The 19,314-nt window shown below is 42.1% G+C and overlaps 1 protein-coding gene across 2 annotated transcripts in view; it reads right to left on the minus strand.

Annotated features, from left to right (window-relative positions):
- SQOR (sulfide quinone oxidoreductase) overlaps positions 1 to 18,999 on the minus strand; it is a 55,306-nt gene extending 36,307 nt beyond the window's left edge. The window contains exons 1-2 of one of the 2 annotated variants that reach the window (XM_066343359.1): positions 18,928 to 18,989; positions 3,129 to 3,184 (exon numbers count right to left, since the gene is read on the minus strand). The gene's annotated coding sequence lies outside the window, so the exon portion shown is untranslated. Of the gene's footprint in view, positions 1 to 3,128; positions 3,185 to 18,927 lie in introns of both variants that reach the window. The other variant, XM_066343360.1, reaches the window with a different exon arrangement.
- Positions 19,000 to 19,314: the final 315 nt, after the last annotated feature.

Consider the following 19,314-nt stretch of genomic DNA (forward strand, 5'->3'; position numbering starts at 1 on the left):
CATGCTCCAAATTCCACCATCAAGTTCAGCCATTTGGGTTCAACACTGCTCCAGGAACCCTTGACTCAAATGCAAGGACCGAGCTGTGGATAACACGCCTAGCTGCTCAGGTCACTAACTTCTTAATGGGTACAATCTAATTGTATCATTTTCCCCCAACACTGGAGAAGAGGAAAGCCACACGAGGGGATGAGAGAACGCTGAGAGGGGGAAAGGGCTCTGAAAGGAAGAAGGCAAGGCCCTGGAGGAGGGAGAAATGACAGGAAGTGGAAAGGAGGAGCCCGAGTGCTGACTTTGATCAGGATGAATGTCACTCCAGTGCTTTGGCACCCTGACAACTTCCTCAGTATCTCAGACCTGAGAAACCACCCAACCATCTGGGGGCCCACAGGAAGTGAGGCAGGTTCATAACCCTGTTGTTGCAAGTTTAAAACTGGCATGGCCCTCTAGAAAACAACACTTATCATCCTTTGACCCTGTATTTCCATTTTTGGACTCTGGTCCAAGGAAATAACCTCTCATATTGAAGAAGACAAACTTTTACAAAGAAGTATCTAACATATTCATTCATAATATAGGGGTAGGGTCAACCCTCAGTTAACTGGTTTGTGGGCTGGATCTGAAGATGTCCAATCACAGTAAAAAAAGAATACACTGGCCAGGGAAAGTTCAGGTACCAGACTGTTTCAACCAAGGTTAATTTATGATTGCTTCAATTTAATATGGGGGAGGGTGTTCGGGTAGGGACAGCAAGGAAAGGTTAAGTAAAATACAGTTACACAAGATGATTATATGAAGACTATATAAAAAACTATATAAAAGTTCTTCCAAGTTATGTTTACAAAAAGCATATACAATGCTTATATTATGATCAGTATACAAAACAGAAATACAATATGAGCTCAACTATGTAAGAGAAATTGCACTAAAAAATTATAGCAAAATATTAACACTGGGTGAGTGGTTTTCTCCGAGTTTTAGAATAACGGGTGACTGATTCTTCTGCTTTTCTGTATTTTATAAAATTTCTACTATATAAATATATTAATGTTGTAATGATCAAATATTTTCCCTTTTTTATTAAATTTATTGGAGTGACACTAGTTAATAAGATCATACAGGTTTCAAGTGTACATTTCTATGACACATGATCTGTATCTTGTATTGTGTGCCCACACCCAAAGTCAAATCATCTTCCATCACTTTATTTGGTCCCTTGACCCTTTACTGATTTCCCTACCCTCTTCCCTCTGGTAACCACCATACTACTGTCTATGTCTATGGGTTTCAGTTTTATATCCCACATATAAGTGAAAGCATATCATTCTGAGATTTTTCTGACTGACTTATTTCTCTTAGCATGATATTCTCAAGATAAAATATTTTGATGATAATAACATATATTAAGTCCTTTATATAAGTACTTAACTTGTAAGTTGACTGACATTATCGTCCCCATTTTTCAGATGATAAAACTGAGGCAGGGAGAGGTTAAATGACTCCCTTAAGGTCATACAGTCTAGTACTAGTAGAGAGTGATCTGAACCCAGGCACTCTGGTGCCAGCCAGTCCCTTCTTAAAATCACTACACTCTATTATATCTGTGATCTTTATCATCAACAACAAAACAATGTTAATGTGACAACATAAAATGAAAAAGAAAAAAGAAGATATATCTCCCACACTTACCAGAAAAGAAAAACCATTTTTCATGGTACTGACACCTAAATATAATATTAGCAATATTTTGATATAACTATAAATCATGTTTTCTTCCTCTTTATATGCATTTTCTCAAGTTTTCTTTATATATATAGTGTGTGTGTGTGTGTGTGTGTGTGTGTGTGTGTGTGTGTGTGTGTGTATGACAGAGAAAAAGAGAGAGGGGCAAATAGGGACAGACAGGCAGGCAGGGAGAGAGATGAGAAGCATCAATTTTTCTTTGCAGCACCTTAGTTGTTCATTGATTGCTTTCTCATATGTGCTTTGACTGGGGGGTTACAGCAGAATGAGTGACTCCTTGCTCAAGGCAGCAACCTTGAGCTTCAAGCCAGTGACTCTGGGCTCAAGCCAGCAACCATGGGGTCATGTCTATGATCCCATGCTCAAGCCAGCAACCCTGCGCTCAAGTTGGTGAACCTGTGCTCAAGTTGGTGAGCCTGCACTCAAGCCAGTGACCTCAAGGTTTTGAACCTGGGTCCTCTCCATCCCAGCCTGACGCTCTATCCACTGTGCCACCACCTGGTCAAGATCAAGTTTTCTTTCATGAACTCCACTGTATTAAATTTTAAAAAATCATTCCATTTGATTTTTCTTTTTTATGATTGAAGAGTGGAGGAAATAACCAATTTGGATGCCACTATTTGGTAGGGAAGGAAAAAGATATTTTACGGTGAATAGAAAGTCATCACACCTTGCCTTTCTAAAATGTCCACAGAATGACAGAATCACAGCAAAACTCCTCACTTCCCAGAAAAGGAAAACCATTTTCTCATGGTCCTGACACTATATATTAACCCCACTGAAAGAGTTTTTTAAAAACAGATAATGATGTAGAAGGTGGCCTGGCTAAGTTTCCGTTTCCAGCCACTCCATGTGAGGTTATTTAATCTCCAATTCCCTTGCAGCCCAACACCCCACAATTCATCTCTTAAAAGATGACACACTTACACAAATACTTCCTTCATTTAGCCAAGAAGGTAAGTTCTGTTTTATTTCAGCAGTTACCCATGACCTGTTTCTGGAATCATTATTTACAAATACAAGGTCCTTCTGAACCAATTTTATCACCTTCACTAATTATAGCTGTCAAGCAGAATCCTGGCCTTTGCAGTCAAAGTTCATTTGTAAAGTATAAACAGTTCCAAAAACAAAACAAAAAGTGTGAGAGGAAATGTTCCAAGTTTCGAAACTCCTGAAAATCTCAATGACTCTCTCATTCTAACGATACAAAGCCATCTAAACTTCCAGATCAGAAAAGCCAGAACCATAATCTAATGCTATTTGTGGAGAAGGTGGGGCACAATACTATATCGGAAACTGCACATAGTGCAGAGCAATAATACTTAATCACAATTACTTAATATCCCACTTTGGAATGGTACTATAATAAATATATATATACATACATTTTTTGGTCTTTATCCTTAGTTCTGACACGAAGCTCCTCAAATCTTGGAATGTCCTGAGTGAAAAGAGTGACTTATTAGTCAATAACAAATAATAATAATAATGAGCTCCTTTTGACCATAATTGAGTTTATGCTAATGAGGTATCTCAAGGTGAGATCCCTAGATAGCTTCAGGATGGGGAGCTGATCACCAGAAAGACCAAACTGGTAATTAGAAGGTTGGAACTTCCCACCCCACTCCCAGCCTCTGCCAGGGGAGGCAGGCTGGAGATTGAATGCTATGAAAACTCCTGAATGACCAGATTCTGAGAGCTTCCAGGGTGGTGAACACACTGATGTGCAGAGCGGGTGGGTGGCATCAAACACCTCTGGAGCTCTCTATACCACCCCAACCTCAAACCTTTCCTATGCAGTTCTTCCATTTGACCATTCCAGAGTTTCACTGTTTATAAGAAACTGGTTCATTAGTTAACTGTTTTCCTGAGTTCCATGTGTCATTCTAGCAACTCATTAAATCTGGAGCGGGGGGGAGGGGGATCCTCAAAACCCCTAAATTTATAGTCAGCCAAGCAGAAGTGTGGGTCACCTCAGACCCCATTTGAAGCTGGCACCTGTAATGGGGGCAGTCTTGTGGGACTGAGCCCTTAACCTATGGTGTCTAAGATAACTCTGGGAGTTAACATCAGAATTGAATTGAATTGTTTGACACAAAGTTGATGTCTGAGAATTGGTTGATGTAGAAACCATACATTTGGTGTCAGAAATGGTGTCTGAAAACATCATTCAGAAACCAATAGGAAGTTCTAATATTGACCTAAACCAGGTCTACGGTGACAACCAAAAAAAAAAAAAAAAGGTAACTGAAGGAAGCAACAGTCACACAATCTTAACCAGAAGTCAAAAACAGAAAAGATAAAAAAGGCCAAACTGGATCCTGGAGTCAGCAGAAAAGAAATAGAAAACCTGTCAACAAAAAAAAATGAAGGAGCATATGACTAATATGACTTCTTAGTCTCCCTAGAAGGTAGCTTGAGATATATCTACTTGTTAGGTTAAGAAATAAGAATTAACTGCCAGTGATAGAGAAGAATGCAGCCACTTTATCTCTACATTCTTACAGAGTGAAATATACACACACTCTTTTTAAAAATTAATAAATAAGACAAATGTAAATTTCATTTAACAAGTGGCACATACATTTTACAATTAAATAATGTCATGTTTTTAAGTTAGATAAAAATTCCTCAATTACTCCTAAATCAATTGAGTGCCCTCTTCAAAGGATCAAAATAAATGCTTTGCTATAACTGTAGCCTAACTAGAGAAGTAAAATTCCTGATTGAAAGATAAGACAGCCTCCTGGGTATCTCCAGCTTGCATCACTGGCTAATGGCTCCAGGCCCCAGACCAGGCAAGTTTTTGGGACTCCAGATTTCCACAGTAGGGACTGCCCCTGGGTCAAAGGCTCCCTGATTGTTTTTCCCCAGCTGTTACACCAAGTTCATTTATTTATTTGCAATTATTTTATTTTTTCCAGCTTTATTGAGGTGTATATAATATAAACTATTTATTTACTATGTATAACATGATGTTTTGATATACGTATATATTCTGAAATGTTTACTACAATCAAGCTAATTACATATCTATCACCTCACATAGCTTTTGTTTTTGTTGTTGTTTTTGTTTTGGTAAAAACAATTAAGATTTCCTCCCTAGCAAACTTCAAGTACATAATACAGTACTCTTAACCAAAGTGACTATGCCATATGTTAGATCTCCAGAAATTATTTATCCTGCGTATCTGAAACTTTGTACCCTTTGATCAACATCTCCCCATTTCCCCCACCACTTAGCCCTGGTAACCATCATCCTACTCTCTGCTTCAAAAAGTTGAGCTTTTTAAGATTCGACATATGACATCATGCAGTGTTTGTCTTTCTCTGTCTGACTTATTTCACTTAGCAGAATACTCTAGGTTCATCCATGTTGTCACAAATGACAAGATTTCCTTCCTTTTAAAGGCTGAATAATATTCCATTTTGTGTGTGTGTGTGTGTGTGTGTGTGTGTGTGTACACACACACACACACACACACACACACACACTGTGGATGGACACTTAAGTTGCTTCCATATCTTGGCTGTTGTGAGCAATACTGCAGTGAATATGGGAGTGCAGATATCTCTTTGAGATAGCTATTTTATCTTCTCTGGATATATACCCAGAAGTGGGACTGCTGGATCATATGGTAATTCTATTTTTAATTTTTTGAGGCATCTCTACACTGTTTTCTATAGTGGCTACTCCAATTTACACTCCCACCAACAGTGAAAAGGGTTCCCTTTTGTCCACATTCTTGCCAATATGTATATTAGAGGCTCCCTAATCTTAAATCATGTTACATACTACCCACTGGGTGTCAGCTAGATACCTGGCTTCCTTAATTCAAACAGAGCTGGCCTCTAAGCAAGGATTATTCCGAGCATTCTTAATGAAAGCTCCATCAGCAAGCAAGTAGTCAACCTTTCAGCTATTTTGCTCTTGAGGAAAGAGTGATACACAATCATTTCATCTTAGTCCTACCCCAAGATAGGCCCTCTTTGCTCTGGGTTTCAATAACCACAAGCCAACCTTTAACATATCACCTGTATAGAAAACTTCCAAAATCAAAAAGGAAAACAACCAATGAACAGCCTCCCCATCCCTGCCACCCTGTTCCTCCCACCCAACCTCCCTGCCACTGGCTTCCCTGGGCCAAGCTCACTTTGAGCTGTTAATTCCTGATGGTCTGCTTCCCTGGGGGTCCCAGTCTCCGAGACAGGAGTGAGCCTAGTCTACACAGCAGGGGCGGGGCTTTCACCTAGTGCCCAGGTGAGACTCCTGCAAAGCTCCTCCTCTTCCTCCAGTCCCTCCCCTTGGCTTCCCAGGCCTCTTTAATTAAATCAGCCTTAAAGCTATCATCAGTTATAGCTCTCAACCAAACTGCCTCCAGAGGAGAGGATCTGTAGAAAAAAGCAGGGAGAAACTGTCATAATAATAATAGCTAATAAAGAAGTGTTAGTATCTTCATTTTACAAATGACAAAATGGAGAATTAGTGTAAGGTTAGAGAAGTTACCTAAGGTCACATCACTCATTAAAGCAGCCGAGTTGATTTCAAAATCATCTCATAAGATTAGACCCCAGAGATAATTACAACAAAATGCCTACCAGCTGATTTTTATTTCCATTAAATTAAAAGTAGCTTGATGAAGCCCCTGGCAGTAGGGTGGGAGGTAGTATGGTATTAAATTTGAGCTAATTGAAAAGAAGAAAATCTTGGGTTTCTTTGTGGGGGGTGAGGTACAATAAATGTATGGATCTAACTTTTTAAATACATGCTGGAATTCTTAGAGTTGAAATTGAAGCAGGTTAGTAAGAAACTAGGAAAATTCTGTGACAAGTGGAATGAGGACACTGAGACAAAAAGCTGCACAAATGAATGGCTGAGCTACTAACAGCCAACTGATAAATCACTAGAATCTATCCTTCGTAACCAACGATGCCTAAGAGCAGGAGGTTTAAGCCTATCCTCCTTCACCAAAGATATCTAAGACCAAGTGGTTAAAATCAGGGTTTTTCAACCACTAGTCGGCCAGAAATTTTATGCTGGTCTGCAAGAGTTAACTACCCTGACGTTGTATGAAGATCAGAGACCCAATGATCTTAGTCAAATTGGCTTATGCTCAGGTGATTTCTGCCTTAGCAGTCCCCAAAATAATTCTCCTATTTTCACCAGATCCCAAATGTAAAAAGATTGAAAATCACTAATTTAAATCACCTTAGTCAGAAAGGGGGAAAAAAAAAAAAAAAACAGAGCCAGACTAACCCAAGATAGAGGTGAAACTAACCAGAGAACAACTCCCCCACGCCTCAAACTGCCCATGTGCACAACTCACTCCAGAGTTGGCCCACATCCACTCAGACTCGTACTTTTAGCTTCTTTCACAGTGGCCCCTGTGCCCTGGCCTCTTTCTTTTTCTCTACATGAATGAAACGTGTTTTGTTCTCAGATTCATCCTTGAAATCTTTCTTGGGCGAATCAAGAAGCTGGAGGTCATCTAACATGCGAAAGGTCCTGGACCGTGCATGGGGAGGGCCAGTGCCCGGTACGGACGTGGCCTGGTAACAGAATGATTTGGAATTTGCCTAAAAATATTACAGAATGTGAAAGTTGGTGGGAGTGTAGATGACACAAAACTGGCCTTGAGTTGATAATAATTTGAAGCCCACTGACAGATATATATAGGCATTCATTTTGGTAGTCTGTCAATTTTTGTATATACTGGAAAGTTTCCACAATAAAAAGTTTGAAAGAAAGAAAGAAAGAAAGAAAGAGAGAGAGAGAGAGAGAGAGAGAGAGAGAGAGAGAGAGAGAGAGAGAAAGGAGCAAAAAACAAAAATAAAAAAACAGTGTGTCAGCTCATGCCACATAGCTCAGTTGGTTAGAGTCATCCTGATACACCAAGGTGATGGGTTCGATCCCTGGTCAGGGAACATACAAGAATCAAACAATGATTGTATAAGTAAGTGGAACAATAAATTGATGTTCCTCTCCTTTCCTCTCTCTCTGAAATAAATCAATAATTTTTTTTGGAAAACCATCAGAGTGGACACTGGTTTTATTCTTTAGTCACTGAAATGTTAAGGTCTGGGAATATTTCAATAGCAAGATAATAGAGATACAAGTAATAGCAACACAATTATAGAGACTTCCCTCCCATGTGCATAGAGCTTCACAATTCACAGAGTGCACACCTGAGCCCATAGTGGAGTATTGATACCACCTTACACATGGTGAAACTGAGGCTTAAAGAGGAAAAGTGATCTTCCCATGGTAACACAATGGGCCAGCAGTCTGAATGCCCTTTGGAGCAGCAATGCAGGCATTAGCAAGAGCTAGCAATTTAGAGGTGAAGAAGCTCCCAATCGGGACCTTCTCCCAGCTCCTGATCTCCCGACAGCGTCTTTGCTTGGCCGGGCAGGACAGAAAAGTCTGCTACAGCCAGTAGCCCCACTCGCCATCTCCCAGGGGGCAGGCCTCTAGGCACGGGCAGATCCAGTGGTGGGATTCAGCCAGTTCACACCGATTTGGCAGAACCCATAGCTAATATTTTGTTGAGTTCAGTGAACTGGTTGTTAAAATGGCACTTCTGATCAGGGTTCTCTCTAAAGTGGGCACCTGGGCAGCCACCCAATGTGGAGGTCACAAATTTACATTCCTTATTCTTTTTTTTTTCTTTTTTTTTTCTTATTCTTTTTTAATGTTCATTTGCACAACAGCATATTTTAAGTGCCCGTAGTAATGTTTATTCCATCCACAGGTGAAAAAAACTCCAACTGAGGATGCCAATCAAAAAGCAATATGGAATATCTTAAATAACAGTTTTATTGTTTTTGTCAGGTATTATTTAATATTTTTCATTAATATTTTAAAACTCATAACATAATCTAGTTTTGTGTTCCTCTTTTATTGTTCTTAAGTATTAAATGCATGAAATAACAAACTACCTTTCAGTATATCATTTTTTTATACTTAAAATGGTCATTAGGGCAGAGAACCAGTTATTAAATTCTTTGAATCCCACCACTGGGCAGATCCAAGTTTTATGGGTATGAAAGCCAGTGTAATTTAGGGACTCAAAAATATAAATACAAAATTAGATATAATAGTTAATATTAATTTTGAATGAGAAAATAAATCACAGTAAATATCTAAATCCTTAGGGATTCAGGACTCTTTCTTCTGAGACCTCTTTTAGGAAATGTATCAGAAATACAAGCATTGCCTGACCTCTGGTGGTGCAGTGGATAAAGCGTCGACCTGGGAACACTGAGGTTGCTGGTTCAAAACCCTGCACTTGTCTGGTCAAGGCATATATGGGAGTTGATGCTTCCTGCTCCTCCCCCCTTTCTCTCTCTCTCTCTCTCTCTCTCTCTCTCTCTCTCTCTCTCTCCCTCCCTCTCTCTCTCTCCCTCCCTCCCTTCCTCCTCTCTAAAATGAATAAATTAAAAAAAAAATTAAAAAAAAAAAAAAAAGAAATACAAGCATAGAAATGCTTCCTGGTTACAACCTGGGCACCTCTCCCTTCCTGGAACATGTCAGAACTTCCTATACCCACGGGACCTACCTGTGCAAGAGGGAGACCCTGAAAGAAACTTCCTTTGCTTCTGAGTAAATCCACATCTGGTGCTTACAGGCATTCCTCTAGAGCAGTGGTTCCCAACCTTTTTTGGGCCACGGACCAGTTTAATGTCAGAAAATATTTTCATGGACCGGCCTTTAGGGTGGGACGGATAAATGCACAAAATAAAATTATGCGACCAGCATAAAAACTGTGGTATTTTTAAATATAATTGTCGACTTAAAAGACAAGCATCAAGAGTGAGTCTTAGCTGGATGTAACAGAGGGAATCTGGTCATTTTTTAAAAATAAAATATTGTTCAGACTTAAATATAAATAAAACAAAAATAATGTAAGTTATTTATTCTTTCTCTGCAGACCGGTACCAAATGGCCCATGGACCGGTACCGGTCCGCGGCCCGGGGGATGGGGACCACTGCTCTAGAGCACTTGCCCACCCCTCTGGGACCAGCTGAACTAGCAGGTCCTTCCTTCTACTGGTCCCACATTTTGCCAATCCCCCTCCCACCCCTTCCCAGAATAACATGGCTACTCTGGACAATCTGAAACTAGGTCCTAATTCCTCTTATAAAACTGGCTCGTTACAGCCCTCCACCAAACTCCTATGTGCCCAGTGCTGCGCTAGGTGCTCGAGGTTAAAGGATCAACCCCATTTTACAACTGAAGAAAAGTCAGGCTGTAGGAGACTGGTTACATCCTCAAGGCCACACAGCCAACAAAAGACAAAACTAGGATTCAGCTGGAGGGGATGAAAGAGAGAGAGGCAGGGAACCAAAGTAAATATCAATGCTTTCCCTATGATATGGAAGACACTCCTGAAACTGACTCACACAATTATGGAGGCTACAAGTCTCAAGCCAACAGTCAGCAAGACGGAACCCCAGTAGAACCAATGGTATAGTTTTAGTCCAAAGGTCAGCAGGCTCAAGTCCCTGGAAGAGCTGATATGTGAGTTCAAGTGAGAAGGCAGGAGAAGACTGATGTCCCAGCTCTAGGCAGTCAAGCAGGAAGAATTCATGGGAGGATCAGTCTTTTTGTTCCATTCAGACCTTCAACTGATTGGATAAAGTTACCCACAGTGGGGCAGGCAATCTGCTTGCAGGCTACCAAGTCCTCCAGAAACACCCTCAAGACACGCCCAGAATGCTGTCTGACCAAATATCTGGGCACACGGAGCCCAATCAATTGACATAGAAAATTAACCTCTACACCCTCTGACTTAAGCTATAAAAGGACAGGTCCAAATCTGGAAAAATCTAGGAAAGAAAGTGTTACTATGACCACTTCATACCACTTTCAGTTTTGAGTGCCAAGAAAATGCCAAATATTGCCCCATAAATGCTATAGTTCCTTAATGTGATCTCATCTTAGTCTAAAGGACATGCTTGTAAAATATGCAGTCATATTTGTAGCATTTATTAATGGCAATGGATTACACAAACATTTTTAGTTTTTAATTTTCTGTATTTTAAGATTGACATTGTGAGGCTTTGTTTATCCTAACAAAACTTGCCCTCCCATACAAATCAAAACTACAATAAAATACCCCTTCATGCCTGTTAGAATGGCTATTATGAATAAGACTGGTAAAAACAAGTGCTGGAGAGGCTGTGGAGAAAAGTAACTCTCCTTCACTGCTGGTGGGAATGTAAACTAGTACAGCCACTGTGGAAAAAGAGTATGGAGGTTCCTCAAAAAATTAAGAATAGAGTTACCATATGACCCAGCAACCCCTCTTCTGGGTATCTACCAAAAAAATTTGAAAACACTTATTCTCAAAGATGTTCATTGTAGCATTATTCACAGTGACCAAGACATGGAAACAACTGAGTGTCCTTCGACAGAAAATTGGATAACTAAGATGTGGTACATATATACAATGAAGCACTACTCAGCCATAAGAAAAGGTGAAATACTGACTTTTGTGACAACATGGACGGATCTTGAGAATATCATGATAAGTTATATAAGACAAACGGAAAAAGTCAAGATCCATATAACTTCACTCATATGTGGGATATAAAACTAAAAGAAACAAATGAACAAAACAAAACAAAGAAAAACTCATAGATACAGACAGAGGAAATGAGGAGGGGATAATAAAGGGTAAAGGGGATCAAATACATGATGATGGAAGGAGATCTGACTTCGGATTGTAACCCCCCAATGCGATATACAGATGATGTATTATAGAATTGTACACTTTAAACTTCTTATATAATCTTATTAACCAATGTCACCTCAATAAATTAAAAAAAACATTTTTCTTAAAAATAGAAGTTTAAAAAAAACTGCCCCTCCCAGGACTAGCTAACTCCTAAAGACAGTAAACCACTTGGAAGTACATCTTTTTTTTTGGTGACAGAGTCAGAGAAAGGGACAGATAGGAACAGACAGACAGGAAGGGATAGGTGAGAAGCATCAATTCTACGTTGCGACACCTTAGTTGTTCATTGATTGTTTTCTCATATGTGCCTTGACCGGGGGGCTACAGCAGACTGAGTGACTCTTTGCTTGAGCCAGCAACCTTGGGCTCAAGCTGGTGAGCTTTGCTCAAACCAAATGAGCCTACGCTCACCTCAGAGTCCTGAACCTGGGTCTTCTGCATCCCCATCCAACACTCTATCCCCTGCGCCACTGCCTGGCCAAGCAGGAGTACATCTTTGATGCGATACCAACCAACCCAGAGCCCATACATGAACCACCTCCTCCATCTGGCTTTCACAGTCCAGAAGGCAATTCCTCTGCCCTAATCATCCCAGGGCCAGACATCAGGCAAGGGGGCAGCCCCCCGACCCCAGAGCCCACAGAAATTATTCAAACTAGCCAATACCAAACCTGGTCAGCCAGTTCCCCCTGCCTCACCAAAACCACATCTAGGCTTTTGCCCATGCTTTCACATTTTCTGCCTCCTGACCAACCTGGGTATTTCCCCATTTGGTCCTACATGGTGCTGCGTGCCTCCTGCACCGGGTAACTGTGAGGAGAAACATCTTCCTTTAGGGCAGCTGCCTCCCAGTGTGTTGGCCTCACCAGACCTGATCAAAACCAATCCCAGCTACATTGCCATACATCTACCTTACGAGGCATTCACAGACTGTTCAGATGGAAGATTTTACAAGTTTAACAGATTTTTGCTCTGCTCCTCTTCTTACATATCCACTAAACTGTCAGGTGGCATTTTAAAAGCAACTTAATTACATATTACTATAGAGTGTTACAATTATGTCTGTGAGTGGGCCATATTCTTTCAACTAAATAACATAGCTACAGTATAATTCTTTAATGAAATAATTACTCTGGGCCCTGGCCGTTGGCTCAGTGGATAGAGTGTTGGCCTGTCCTGTGACTGTCCCAGGTTCAATTCCCAGGTCAGGGCACTCAGGAGAAGCAACCATCTGCTTCTCCCCTCCCACTTCTTTCTCTCTTCCCCTCCCATAACCAGTAGCTCAATTGGTTCCAGTATGGACCCAGGTGCTAAAGATAGCTCGTACTCAGCCCCAAATGGGGTTGCCAGGTGGATCCCAGTTGAGGCGCATGCAGGAGTCTGCCTCACTATCTTCCCTCCTCTCACCTAAACAAGTAAATGAAACAATTTCTCTGGAATACGGCACCTGGCCTTTCTTTATCACACTCTGTCACCTGCTGTATTGATGCTTCAGCTAGCTTCTCCACCAAGGATAGATCTCACAACTCTTTATCCTTTAACCTTGATAAAGGGCAATTGTCACCAACCAGAGGGCTCAGAAAGGTGTGTGAGAATCTTCTACAGGATATAAATATATGTGTTAATTCAGGCATATACCTATATTGAACTTGTCTCCATCAAACAGTGGCTAAATTTGCAGAACCAAATATCAGGAAACATGATCTACATTTTTATTTACAGATTTATGCTTCACCACTCTTGGTTCCCCTTAACCTTGCCCACACCTTTGTAAATAGTTATTCTGTTAAACATTTCTTAATAACATCTTTGAGTGTGCCAAGTGTTTCCCAGAAATCCTTGCTGATAAGATGGGAAGGCCCAGAGAATGTATAGGAAATGGAAGTCCAACTAGATTTGACTGTAGTTGTGAGGAGTAGACATATCATAGCCTGATTATAAAAGGTTGTGCTCTCGAACTGAAACTTCGTACTGAAAAAATAAAGTTTGGAGAAGTGATAGAACAGAGGGGCAACTTTAAGAAAATAAATCTGATCTGAGGAAGTAAATTAAATTGGAGGAGAGACAAAACCAGTTCTGGAAGTCAGTTAGGAGACCAGTGCAGGGGTCCAAGTGGGAGTGATAAGGGCTTGATTAGGTGCTTGCATTAGAAATACAAATAAAGATTCAGATAAGACAGAGGTAGGAAAAAGAGAATGATTAGATGAGATGTAGGAAGGGCCCTTGGGAGGAAAAAAGTCACAGTTGACATCAGGCAGCTACAGAAAGAGGAATTATGTGGGCAGAAACAGGACACTGAAGGCAAGGGCCTATCTGGGTTAGTATGGAACAGTTAGGTTTAAGGTTTGGGAAGTAAAACCACCTCGAATGAGCATTGCAAAACTGTAATCAAGGAGGAAGGCAGCCTAAGGTAGCTGACCCCTGGGAAGAGTGAGAAATAAGATTGGAAAGGCATATGTAAGCCAAGTTTTGGTTGGGGGGCTTTATCCTAGATAATTGTAATCCCATCTAGGGCCACAAAGTAGCCACCTGTGTTTTGTTCAACTGTTCAATTTTTAATTAGTGCCAACATTAAAAATTTGGGGTATCTCACCAAAAAAATTCCAGATTTTTTACCCCTCTGACAACAATGGGCCCATATTCTCACATGTCAACACTCGGCCAGAGCTGAGTAATCACTGCCCATCTAGATCCTGCAATGAGGATCCCATTCACCCACCCCCACTTGGCCGATGTCACTTATTTACGTCACCTGCTAGATAGGCCTTGGCACCCACAATGAGCTTGTGGTCCCTGCTAATGGCAGTGAGAGTTCTTGGAAGTTCTTAATAAAACAGATGTCTTCGAAGACATCCTGGGGAAAGCTGAGAGAATGAATTGGAGAATTTCAGTTGAGTTTGGCATTTCTGAGTGTTTATAACATGCCAGGCACTGCAGGCCCATGAGGAAGAAGAAGAGTCTGTCCACCGTGTAACAGGAAAGACCAAGAAGATGAAGGGTCATTAAGTGGCTGTTTCAGAAATTCAGCCACTAGTGAGGGCTTAGAATAGACAATGAGAACAGAGACGAAGGTGTGGATGCAAAATACATGCAGGAAATTCCATGACCAATTAGCCATCGGGGATAAAGAAAGAAGAATGTGCACTATGACCTTGTTCTGGTGGATATAATGAAGAGACTGTGTAAACAGCGGTATTGGATTACTCAAAGTGCAATACAGGTCCAAAGCAGGGTGAGAGAGAAGGAACTGAATGCTGAACAAAGGACCTGCGCAGGGATCGCACGGGCTGCACGCTTCCTCTTGGCACACCTCCTGTTAAGTAATGGCAGCGCTATCACCGCCGTCTGTTCAGGAACTGGGTTGCTCTTTTGTTAACAATGAAAGAAAATGAAGCAAACTTCATTTAGTCCTGCAAGGCCAAGTTGGAATTCTATCTTCAAAGCTGTTTAAATATTATTAAATATTCGTTTAAATATTAAACTGTGAAGCAAGGCTTTGGTAGTGGACCAGGAAACAAGTCATCTAGGAAACAGAACCGATCATACAGAACTCCCTGATGATTCAGGGTTACCGCCACACTGGGGTTCTTCAGTTCCCTAAGGACTTTTCTTTAAAGAGTCATGATTAAGGGTTACTAATGAGGACTTGGCAATGAAACAGTGGCTCTCTTTGCTGCTGAAAATTTCCAACAAGTGTCCTAGTCTACACTCATATTACAGTCAGAAAGTCTTGTATCAGGAGCCTTGTAATGTGGAGGCACAGCCAGTTTCACTAAGCCATACATACACTTGCTAAGCAGAAAAAAAATTATGTTTACAGAAGGAAAATTCTTACATTGTGACTTCAGAAGCAGAAAAAAATGTCAATTGGATTTTCAACTGAATTATATGCCTGTTTTTCTTCTTGCTTTAGCCAGTGGGAGCTTGACCACTCATATTCTAGTGTATAAATCATCACAGTTTAGTTCGCCTTCAAATCCACCATTCACAGTTGGCCTCTGGTCAAGTATACTGAAGGTTTCCTTTCAAGGTCTGCATATGCCTCTGAGTGCCCATCCCCAGAGTATACAACACAACACGCTGGAGAAAGAGGCCTGATGTGGAATTAATTTGCTCCCAGTCACATAGCAGGGATCAGCCTTGTCTCCTGAATCTGTTCAATGCCTCAGAAGTGCTGGGATTCCCACTCACAGTCTCACACATACAAGAAGACTCTAAAGGGTAGGGTTTCACTATAAACAGGGATTGGCCAATTAGTCAGGCATAGTATTCCCTGAAAGTCAGAGTGTGAGGTCTTTACGCAATAAGAAAAGACTATTTAATTACAGGTTATACATCTGTTGTTCAAATATGACTGAAGAGATGCCAAACTTAATCCTCTAATAATCAGGACAGAATGAGGTGTAAACTAGGTAACAGCTGTGCCAGATTTCCTAAACTCATGTCTTCCCTATGTCTAACTAAATGGCACAGTTCCTCATCCTGGTGAAGCTTTGTCTGAGGATGTGTCAGGAATCTGGAGACCCAGGTTCACATCCCAGGCAGTGCCAGGTAAGGGCCATCCTTAACTGTCTGGGGCATGCTTTCTTCATCAATGGATAAAGGATTGGACTGGATGACTTCAAAGGTCTCTTCCTTTTCTAAAACTCTGTGACCCTCTAAATGAACAGAAAGAGAAAACAGAGGTTCACAAGCAGATACTCAAATAGGAATACTTGTTCTACTAACACTTCAGATTGATCAGAGCTGTGACTCATTGCAGCAGAGAATGACAAGGTTTTATAACCAGGCCTGCCCTTGCCGTCTCTTCCTCTTCTTATAAAAGACACCAGTCTTATTGGATTAGGCCTCACCCTTATGATCTCATTTAACATTAATTAACTCTTTAAGGCCTATCTCTAGTCACATTCTAAGGCAGTGGTCCTCAACTTTTTTGGGGCCACGGACCAGTTTAATGTCAGAAAATATTTTCATGGACCGGCCTTTAGGGTGGGACGGATAAATGTATCACGTGTGACCTAGACAAGCTTCAAGAGTGAGTCTTAGATGGATGTAACAGAGGGAATCTGGTCGTTTTTTAAAAATAAACATCGTTTAGACTTAAATATAAATAAAATGGAAATAATGTAAGTTATTTATTCTTTCTCTGTGGACCGGTACCAAATGGCCCACGGACTGGTACTGGTCCATGGCCAGGGGGTTGGGGACACTGTTCTAAGGTACTGGGGGTTAGGACTTCAACATATGGGTTTTGAGGGGACAAAATTAGTTCATGACACCAGTATTTGCCCTTCTCAAAGTTATAGGCATAGATAGCCCCAGTGTGTTCTAAATGTCCTGTTCTTTACAAAGTTCTCTCCCCATCTTCCTGGCCCAATGTATCACTTTTACAATTTAAATCACAGGGCTGGCTAGCTGGACCTACCTTACTTCTTCCTATTACCTTCCAAATTTGTTGGATTACAGACTTTTAAGGCTGGAAATTAAAAAGCAACTAACTGGCTCCAAGCCTCGTGTGGGTAGCCTTTAGCAATTTACAGCCACATCTCCTATTTACCAAATCATCAGGGTCAAAGAGTTAGGTAGTGGAAGGCAGGGCAGGGAAAGGTGGGAAGAAAAGAGAAAAGAGAAGTGCACATCTCTGCCCAGAAATGTTTCACCACGGGTCTGTCTCCATCCCTACATGAACTTCCTATGTTACAACATCTTCGACAACAAGCATGGACACAGGCAACATGGCAGAAAAACTGTTCTGCAGAGGAACCCCCACTTTCAGATTCTCAAGCAGGGCACCAGCCACAGGTGTCCACAGACTCGTACACATAGCCCCAGGAGCCCTCACTGACGTTTCAAGCACTCCAGCTCTGCCAGTCAAAAAAAAAAAAAAGCCTAAATTTTAAACAGTTCCTTCTCAAGCCACCAGCTCTCTCCTCAATGAGATATAGCCACAAGCAACCCTCTCCAATCCACTTATTCATTCAAAAAATACTTATTGAGTGCATTTCACGTACCAAGGATTGGGGATACATGGTGATGGCCATGAGCCTGCAGTCCAGTGAGGGAGACAAACAAGTTCTAATAAATGGTATTTATTTCACTTCTCTATGCCAGGTGCAGTGCTGGGCACCTCAAATACATAATAAAATATGATTACCTCCACTGTGCAGTGAAGAAGCAAAGGTGCAAAGTTCAAAAGCCAAGGTCACACTGCTAGTCAACAAAAGTGTCAAGACCAGAACCAGTGTCACCTAACTCCCTGGGCAATGCCCTTTCCACTATCAGGAAATCTTAACTTGGGACCCATGAACTTCGATGGGATAAAAATTTTTTACATCTTTACTTTTCACTAATCTCTAACTGAAATGTAACACTTTTTTCAATTACATATGGACCAATAAACCATAGCAATTATTAGCAGTACCTATGACTTTGTCACCATTGGAAATCACAGGTATTTTCTTACATTACAGGTGTTGCCTATATCTTGAAATATTGTTTATGCTCATTACTACATACTTTAAAAATATGGCATCTGTAGATCCACTGCTAGATATTATTTAATAAATTACTTTTAAAGGCATATATACTACTACAGAATAAATTCTCTTAATATTTGACAACTGTTTTAGATTTGGTTTCCTTTACATTACTGTGCCTTTTATTTTATAACTTTCAAAGCACTGTACTGAGAAGGGGTCCTTAGGCTTCCTAGAACTGCCAAAGGGGTACATGGCACAAAAATAGGTCAGAACCCCACATTATAGCGATGGCAGCTCATACAAAAACAGAGGCTCTGCTCACTGTGTCTTTAAGAAGCTAGGTTGGGGGGTTTATATTGTAATTAAGAGACATAAACAGGAAAGAAAAGAAGCCACAAAACCTCAAGAGGAGCCTTCTTTCTCTACTCTTTCGGCCTATTCAGTTCAGCACGTGCCCTAAATTCTCTGCGGGTCGCAGCTGCAGCCTACTCAGGGCGCGCCCACCTGTCCCCCGCGCTGTGTAGGTGGATAAATGTGGCCCCCGCTGTTAGGTAGGCCGGCTGGCATCAACCTCTGACCCTCAGAGGCTGAGCACCCACGGCGCCCCGGGCGGTGCTGAGTGCCAGTCAACAGGCGGAAGGCGCCAGAAATTCCCACACAAGTCAGCATTCTGCGCTCTTTGCCCTTAGTTGAGCTAACCCCTCCGTGCCCCCAAGACCCAACAGTCCCAGAAGGAAGCAGAGTCCCCAGACCCCGGTTCGACAAGAAAGCAGAGCCGCGGGCCGGGGGTTAAGGGGGCGCTGTGTCTGTGAAGGGGCTGGAAGCGGGCACTAGTCCGCTTAGTCCCAGCTGCTGGAGCAGAACTGGGCCTACCACCAGCCTCAGGGTGTTTTTTTGGTTTCTGTCTCCTTGGGGGTCCCCCGCCCCTGTCCGAGGGCCGGAGATCGGCCGCGGGACGCCTTACCCAGCGGAGAGCGCAGCCTCGGGCCAAGCGTTGGCGCAGCAATAGCTGCGGCTCCCCGCCTGGGCTGTGGCCTCCGCTGGGGCCCCGCCCTCGCGTCCACCCGGCCCGGGGTGGAGGCTGGAGGCGGGGAGAACAGACTCCCCACCGGGGAAGGTCCAGGAAAGTCCCGCCGCTGCCCGCCCCGCGCCTCCTCCTGGACGCCTTGCCGCGTGCAGACTGCCCCCGGCTTTGTGAGTGCACTGACAGCAGAGACGCGGGCCCAGCTGCCCCGGCAGCAGGCTCACCCCAGCTCCCGGCACACCCGGGAGAGCGGCTGGGCACCGTCGGGCACAACAGGGAAGGGCATGGAGACCACCTGTTGCTTCCCGCCTCGTCCGCCAGGGGGTA

Source organism: Saccopteryx leptura, chromosome 6 (genome assembly GCF_036850995.1).
Source record: "Saccopteryx leptura isolate mSacLep1 chromosome 6, mSacLep1_pri_phased_curated, whole genome shotgun sequence".
NCBI lineage: Eukaryota > Metazoa > Chordata > Mammalia > Chiroptera > Emballonuridae > Saccopteryx > Saccopteryx leptura.